This window comes from Anopheles coustani, assembly GCF_943734705.1.
Source record: "Anopheles coustani chromosome X unlocalized genomic scaffold, idAnoCousDA_361_x.2 X_unloc_21, whole genome shotgun sequence".
Lineage (NCBI taxonomy): Eukaryota > Metazoa > Arthropoda > Insecta > Diptera > Culicidae > Anopheles > Anopheles coustani.
The window spans coordinates 345,001-353,590 of NW_026525128.1; positions in this window are offsets into that span (position 1 = coordinate 345,001).

Below are 8,590 nucleotides of genomic sequence, written 5' to 3' on the forward strand. Positions count from 1 at the left end.
CAAGCAAGATGGCCTAGTGATGGATCCATATGATATGAAGAGAAAAATCGGCTAAGTCCAGGATCCATATAATATGAAGAGAAAAATCGGCTAAGTCCCAGATTGGGTCTGTCAGAAATACACTTCCAAGTTACCACACAAGCAAGCAAGATGGCCTAGTGATGGATCCATATGATATGAAGAGAAAAATCGGCTAAGTCCAGGATCCATATAATATGAAGAGAAAAATCGGCTAAGTCCCAGATTGGGTCTGTCAGAAATACACTTCCAAGTTACCACACAAGCAAGCAAGATGGCCTAGTGATGGATCCATATGATATGAAGAGAAAAATCGGCTAAGTCCCAGATTGGGTCTGTCAGAAATACACTTCCAAGTTACCACACAAGCAAGCAAGATGGCCTAGTGATGGATCCATATGATATGAAGAGAAAAATCGGCTAAGTCCAGGATCCATATAATATGAAGAGAAAAATCGGCTAAGTCCCAGATTGGGTCTGTCAGAAATACACTTCCAAGTTACCACACAAGCAAGCAAGATTGCCTAGTGATGGATCCATATGATATGAAGAGAAAAATCGGCTAAGTCCCAGATTGGGTCTGTCAGACATACACTATCAAGTTACCACACAAGCAAGCAAGATGGCCTAATGATGGATCCATATGATATGAAGAGAAAAATCGGCTAAGTGCAAGATTGGGTCTGTCAGAAATACACTATCAAGTTACCACATGAGCAAGCAAGTTACCACATGAAGAGAAAGCCGGCAAAGTCCGGGAATGTTACCACATGAACTGGAAAATGGGCAAAAACCTACCTTCACAGGGAACGTGAATAACTAAGGCTGTAGACATCGGATCGACAAGCCAAAGACTGATATGGAAAGGAAATGAGTAGTACTAGCTTTCCTGAGAGTTGCAGAGCTTAGACTGCATATGAACGGAAGTTATTGAGCGTCAAAGTCAGAAAAGTTGCCCGAAGGAACACAAGTTCCAACTTAGAGCATGAATACCGCCTAGACGGTAAGAGGTACGGCCAGGCTGAGGAATAAGGAAATGTTGGCCAACATGTTCCCTAACTATCCCCCGAAGACCGCAAAGCAATCCAACATCAACCAAGAAAGTTATAGCCCGATCAAGGAAACACCTACTTTGCACCGATATTGCACCAAATATATGTACCAAGCACCTTCGGTTGCATACCCTGCAGGGGCTTACCATAGTAGGCCATGGAAGACCGATATACCGAACATAATCTCTTTCTATCTCCTCGGGTGTTGGAGATAGCGCTTTGCGGTAAAAGAACGAAAGTTAGACCATATCTTGGTGCATCTTTTTGCCCGAGAACACAAGACCCTATCTACCAAGGCAAGAAAGTTGTGTGGGGACAAAATGTCCAAAAGTGCCCAAAGTGGCACACTTGAACCATATATTCGAGAAAAACACAAGTGTGGGCCCGAGCTAGCAAGTTGAAATGTTCTGACCGTCAGTAGCCCTAGTTGAGGTGCACTTATCATTATATGAGGCCAACGTGCCAGCTAGTCTCTAAAGGGGCGATATGGGTGTTCCAAGGTTTGTACCCAATTGAGGAAAAAACAGGGTAAGGTACGGTGTACCGCGAATAACTCGGGCTATAGATGTCCGATCGATGAGTTTGGCATATGTATGGAAAGGTCTCGACGAGACCTAACTACCCTGAAAGTATGAAGGCAAAGACTTGAATGACCGGGAAGTTATTAAGTGCACAAGTGGTAAAGTTGCACCAAAGTCCATGTTACCCGAAGTGGTACATGAACACCCAATATTCGACCAAAACACAAGTTTAGAGACGAGCTAGCGAGCTACATTGTTCAGACCGTCAGTAGCCCGCATCAAGACACGCATTTCATTATATTGAGCCTAGCCGCTAGCTCGACTCGAAGTCGGTCATATGGTTGGTTGATGGTTTGGACCGACCACGTGGTGTACCAAGGTGATGTACCTTTCATGAATTAAAACTCTGGCTGTATGGCACTGAGCGACAAGCTAAGGTGTGATTTGGAATAGTCTTGAGTGGGACTATTTAGGAAAAATGCGAACAAAAAATCACAAAGTCCTTGGGCGAAGCTATTAGCGAAACATAGAGCAAATTGGTACCAAAAACTATGGAAATGGGACTTGAGTCAAAAATAACCGCAAGTTGGAGAAGAGATAGCAAGCTTGCGTAGAACAATTATATTTGGTGCATGGTATCACCAACAAAAAAAGTATATGGGGCCAAGGTGCTGGCTGGCCTCCAAAGTGGAGATATGGGCGATCCAAAGTTTGTACCCAAGTACGAACAAGTATGGAAAAAACAGGGTAAGGTACCAAGTACCATTAATAACTTCGGCTGTAGATGGCCGAGCGAGGCAAACGGCTCACCGTTGGAAAGGTCTTGGGGAGACCTATCTACCCTGAAAGTTTCATGAGGCTGAGTTGAAAGACCACGGAGATATTAGGTGATGATGGTCCAATTCGGGGACCAAGTCGCAGGAAATGGCGCTTGACCAAAATCACCCTTGGAAGGTGAATACCGGCTTACCGGTAAGAGATAGCGACTTGGCGTAGAATATTCATAAGTTGGGCGTGTAGAGACGCAACTTTTATTATATGGGGCCAACCCGGTCAGGGTGCTCCAAGTCGGTCGTTTGGTCGGTATATGGTTTGGGCCGACCACATGGTGTACCAAGTTGAGGTATCTTTCATGAATTATAACTCGGTCAGTTTGCCACCGAGCGACAAGTTGCGGTGTGTTTTGGAATGGTCTTGAGTGGGACTATCAAGGAAAAATACAAATAGAAAATCAGCTTGTCCATGGCCGAAGCTATTAGTGAAACATATAGCAAAATGGGTCCAAAAACGAATGAAATGGGAATTGGACCAAGAATAACGGCAAGTTGGAGAAGAGATAGCAAGTTGGCGTAGAACAATTATATTTGGTGCATGGTATGACCAACAAAAAAGTATATGAGGCCAAGGTGCTGGCTGGCCTCCAAAGTGGAGATATGGGCGATCCAAAGTTTGTACCCAAGTATGGCAAAAACTGGTAGAGGTACCTTTCATGAATTACTGCTCAGGCTGTATCGCACTTAGCGGGACGCTTGGCTCTGGTATGGAATAGTCTTGAGTGGGACTATCAAGGAAAAATACGAACAAAAAATCACCATGTCCACGGACGAAGGTATTAGCGAAACTTAGAGCGAAATTGCGACCAAGTCGCTGGAAATGGCCCTTGGACCAAGTATACCGTCAAGGCGGTACGAGATAGCGAGTTGACGTGGAATATTTATAAGTTTGCCTCCACGAGACGAAAGTTTAGTTATATGGGGCCAACCCGCTCAGGGTTGTCCAAGTCGGTCATATGGCTGATCGAAATTTTCGACCAAGTACTGAGAAAACAGGGTAAGGTACCGTGTACCTCGAATAACTTTGGCTGTAGATGTCCGAGCGAGACAAACGGCATAGCGTTGGAAAGGTCTTGAGGTGTTCTAGGCACCCTGAAAGTTTGAAAAGGCTATCTGGAAAACTCGTGGAGATATTAGAGAAACATTGGGCCCAAAAGATACCAAGTCGCAGGAAATGGGCCCTCCAAGAACACCCTAAAATCCCAATTACGGCTAAGTTGCAGGCCAGCTAGCGAAGTGAAATGTTCTAGGCATAACTAGAACACGTTAATGCGCAACTTTTTGAATCAGAACTTTTTTCGATATCTGGCCCCCAAAGGGGGGATATGGGCGATCAAAGGATTTTTCCAAGTTTCGGTACTTTTTACGGTATCGCTCATAGCTCCGGCTGTATGCAAGCAAATGACAATCTAAGACATGATTTGGAAAGGTATTGAGCAGTACTAACTTACGTTAGAACACAGCGAAGCGCTATCGGTTCATGGCAAGGCCGATATAAGCAGTCAAAGATGAAAAATGTTGACAAAATGAACAAAAATTACCTTGGTACGCGAATAGCGGCCAGGGATGAAGAGGCACGAAGGTGGTGTAGAACAATTATAATTAGGGCTTGGTACGCTCTAAAAGTTTGCCGAAGACCGCAAAGCGCTCAGACCCATAGAAAGTGGCCATTTGGGCCGAACAGTGCGTGCAAAGAGGTGAAAATGCAAAAATTGCACTTTGGGGGGCGATTTGCGGGGGGAAGAAGGGGTCGGAGGGCAAAGTGTCCCTTAACCAAAAAGTCTTATCTCGTCGAGATCTAAAACATTGCCGAAGACCGCAAAGCGCTAGCTCGCAATCGAAAAATCGAGGATTTGAAAATTTTCTAAGTCTTTGGCTCCCTAAGGAAAAGTTTCAAAAATCACGTTTGTCCCCAATTTTGAAGGGGAAGGAGTCGGTTCCGGGGCATGGTGTCTTCGGCAAAAAGTCTTATCTTTTTGCGTACTTTCGACTAGTTCAATAAAAATTTTTGACCCAAAATTTGTTCGGCGGACCCCTAGGTCGAAAAACCCGAAAAAAGTCGAAAAAAGTCGAAAATGTCGAAAAATGAGAAAACCTCATATTCGGACTCTACACGAGCCCCAGATATTGAAAAGTGAAATCCGCGGTCGATTTGGAACAAAAAATTGACCTAGGCAAAGTTGTATGGAGGTAGGGACCCCTGAGAAAAAAGTTTGGTCCCGAGGCTCCTTGGACCACCAAGTCCCTAGGTCGGACCAAAATCGGAAAAAATCCGACCAAAGTCGAAAGTGTCGAAAATTTTAAAAAACCCCTTTTGGGGCCCTATGGCCTCCCTAGATAATGAAAAGTGAGGTCCGCGGCCGATCCGGAAGAAAAACTTGACCTAGGGAAACTTGTATGACGGTGGGGACCCAAAAAAATTTCGATGAGTGTAGTTTAGACAGGCCGGAAAATGTATCGGTGGTCCGTATCAAGGGACGTCTTTTAGTTCCATGGGGTGGTGGTCGTCGAACAAAGTCGCCTAGGTCGACCACCAGAAAGACCAGTCGTGTTGTAATGGATGTTTTGACCACTTTACTAGGGAAACCTAGTAGGTCGAAGCAAATTTGGGGTTCGAGATGAGTTGGTGAAAGTTGGTCCAACCTAGGTGTGCTTGGTGGAGGTTGACCATGAAAGTAGAGCATGATGGGAATGACCATAACTTTGGTTCTAGATGTCGGATCGGTACACTTGAGGCAGTTTTGGAAAGGTGAAGGCCTGCTCTAGCTATGTATCCTACCAAGCTGAGCGCCTACTAGTGACCCGGAGGAGGTATTAAGGGTCAAAGGCAAAAAGGGGTACCCTAAAGTGCATGTGACCAAGAAAATGGGAAAAACGGTATCGCCTATAGCTCAGGCTGTATGGCTCGGATCGGAAAGCTTGGATATGCGTTGGAAAGGTCTTGACGAGCGCTAGCTATGTGTCCTACCAAGCGAAGCGCTAGGTGTTGAGCAAGTCGGTCATATTAGAGGGCAAAGGTGAAAAATGGTGGTTTAGAGGCGAAAATTCACCTTATGATCGAAAATAGCGGGCGAACGATAAGAGCTACGAACACGGCGTAGAACAATCATAAGTACGTTACCACAAGACCTAACTTTGGCCAATATAGAGTGAGAAGATCGGAGGTACCCATCAGGGTGATATGGCTGGTTCAAAGTTGGACCAAAACGAGACTTGAGAAATGGGTTGAAACACGGTATCGCGAATAACTCAGGCTGTATGGAACGGATCGACAAGCTAAGATCAGTGTTGGAAAGGTCGAACCGAGCGCTAACTATAATCCCAAACAACCGAAGCGCTAAGTGTTGAGCAAAACTGAGTTATTAAGCGACAAAGTGGAAAAATAATACCAAAATGGCCAAAAATCACACAAGACCAAGAATACCGAGCAGGCGGTAAGAGATAGCGGGTTGACGTAGAATACTTATAAGTTTGCCTCTACGAGACCTAAAAGTCGGCCATAGAAAGCGAGAAGATCGGACCACTCTGGAAGGGTGATACGAGTGGTCAAAAATTGGCAAAAATGAAACATGGCTAAAATGGATTTGACTTGTGCACCATGTAGCTCCGGCTGTATGGCATGGATTGTAAAGCTAGGATATGTTTTGGAAAGGTAACACCCAGCGCTAGATACGACTAGAAGAAAGCAAAGCGCTAACTAGCATGATTTGGAAGTTATTAAACGACAAAGTCGAAAAATGTTACCAAAATTGAAACTCGAGTACATTGGGCCAAAAAGTACAAGTTGTGAAATTTGGACTTACGAGTAAAATACCGAGCAGGCGGTAAGAGATAGAGACTTGGTGTAGAACAATTATAAGTTGGGCATGTTATAACCTATATTTGGCCCGAACATAGTGTCGAGATCGGTGGCACCCAAAAGGGTGGTACAGGTGTTAGATGGTTTTCCCAGAGCATAAGCTCCACATGATATGGAAAACGGGAAACATCATAACTTCGGCTGTATGGCATGGAATGGAACGAACAAGGTATCGATGGAAAGAGAAAAGGAAGCGCTAACTATAATTCTTGCCAAGCAAAGCGCTAGCATGTGACCGTTCAGGTGTTATTGTGAGTCAAAGTCAGAAATTGTTACCACGAGAGGCGAAAATCCGACTAAGTCCAAAAATACCGGGCTGGCGGTAAGAGATACGGCTTGGCCGTAGAACATTTATAAGTTGGCCAAGACAAGACCTAAGTTTCGTCCATAGACGACAAGAAGATCGAAGATACGTGAAGGTGAGATATGGGCGTCCCAAAGTGGGCCTTTGGAAAAGTGACAAACTTCCCTTATAACAGCATACACCAAATATCTCTGGCTCTATGGCACCGAATAAGAAGTTGAGCTCAGCGATAGAAAGGTGATAGTCAGCGCTAAATATCATACGAACAGAGTGAAGCGCTAAAGGGAAAGGATCTTGGTGATATAAGGTGACAAAGTCGAGAAAAGTTGCCTCAAAATCATGAAAAATGTGAAAAAATGGCTAAGTCCCGGGTGCCTTAAGGGCAGGTTAATCGAATGTACCGAGCTGGCGGTACGAGATAGAGACTTGGTGTAGAACAATTATATGTTTGGCATGGCAAGACCTACATTCGGTCAATACAAAGTGAGAAGATCAAAGATACCCGCAAGGGTGATATTGGTGTCCAAAGGAAAAAAGCACTAAGTCAAGAAGTCAGTATGCGATGAAACACGGACCAAGAGTACCAAGCAATTGGTGCAAGTTAGAGCCTTAATGGTTCAAGATAGAGACTTGGTGTAGAACAATTATAAGTTTGGCATAGCAAGACCTACACCCATATGAGCATGCCCAAGTGATGACTTTGTTTCAAGCTCAACAGGTAGGGTATTGAGTCCTCTTCCACATAGGGCAAGCTAGAATGAACTATCTTACCCAGGACCGCCGGAGCAGCGTGGACCAGTGGAGGACTCTATACTTTATACTTCACACCACAGTATTGAGTACGACTTGCATAAAGCCCCTAATGAGAACCACGAGGGCTCTCTCAATGTAGAACCACGAGGGCTCTAGTACCGATTCTCTCGGTACGGCTTGGTCCGTGTTCCTTTATGCTTGTACTCTTAGAAAGTCTCAACCCGGAGGTCTTGACTTTGATTGTCATAGTTGGACTACGACGGGGCATCCGACCATTGCTGATCGAACACCCCTGATTCACCATCTTTCGGGTAGGCGGTACGCGTACCTCCGGACGCGGAAGTCTCAACCCGGAGGTCTTGACTTTGATTGTCATAGTTGGACTACGACGGGGCATCCGACCATTGCTGATCGAACACCCCTGATTCATCATCTTTCGGGTAGGCGGTGCGCGCACCTCCGACGCGGAAGTCTCAACCCGGAGGTCTTGACTTTGTATTGTCATAGTTGGACTACGACGGGGTATCCGACTCATCGAATACCCCAGAAGCACACCATCTTTCGGGTAGGCGGTACGCGTACCTCCGGACGCGGAAAGTCTCAACCCGGAGGTCTTGACTTTGGTTGTCATAGTTGGACTATGACGGGGCATCCGACCATTGCTGATCGAACACCCCTGTTACACCATCTTTCGGATAGGCGGTGCGCGACACCACCGACGCGGAAAGTCTCAACCCGGAGGTCTTGACTTTGTATTGTTGGATAGTCCTCTTCCACTATAGGGCAAGCTGGAAATATTCCATTTTACCCAGGACTGCCGAGGCAGCGTGGACCAGGGGAGAACTTCACGGAATCTTCAGGCATCCATGATTGCCATAGTGCGTAAGCCGCCGCTGTGCGCGTCAACTCGTTCCCCGTGAGGAGGAGTCTAGCCGCCGCTAAAAGACGAAGCATTAAGTGTCCTCATTCCACTATAGGGCAAGCTAGAATTAACTATCTTACCCAGGACCGCCGAAGCAGCGTGGACCAGGCGAGGACTATACTTTATACTTCACACCACAGTATTGAGTACGACTTGCATAAAGCCCCTAATGAGAACCACGAGGGCTCTCTCAATGTAGAACCACGAGGGCTCTAGTACCGATTCTCTCGGTACGGCTTGGTCCGTGTTCCTTTATGCTTGTACTCGCGGAAAGTCTCAACCCGGAGGTCTTGACTTTGATTGTCATAGTTGGACTACGACGGGGCAT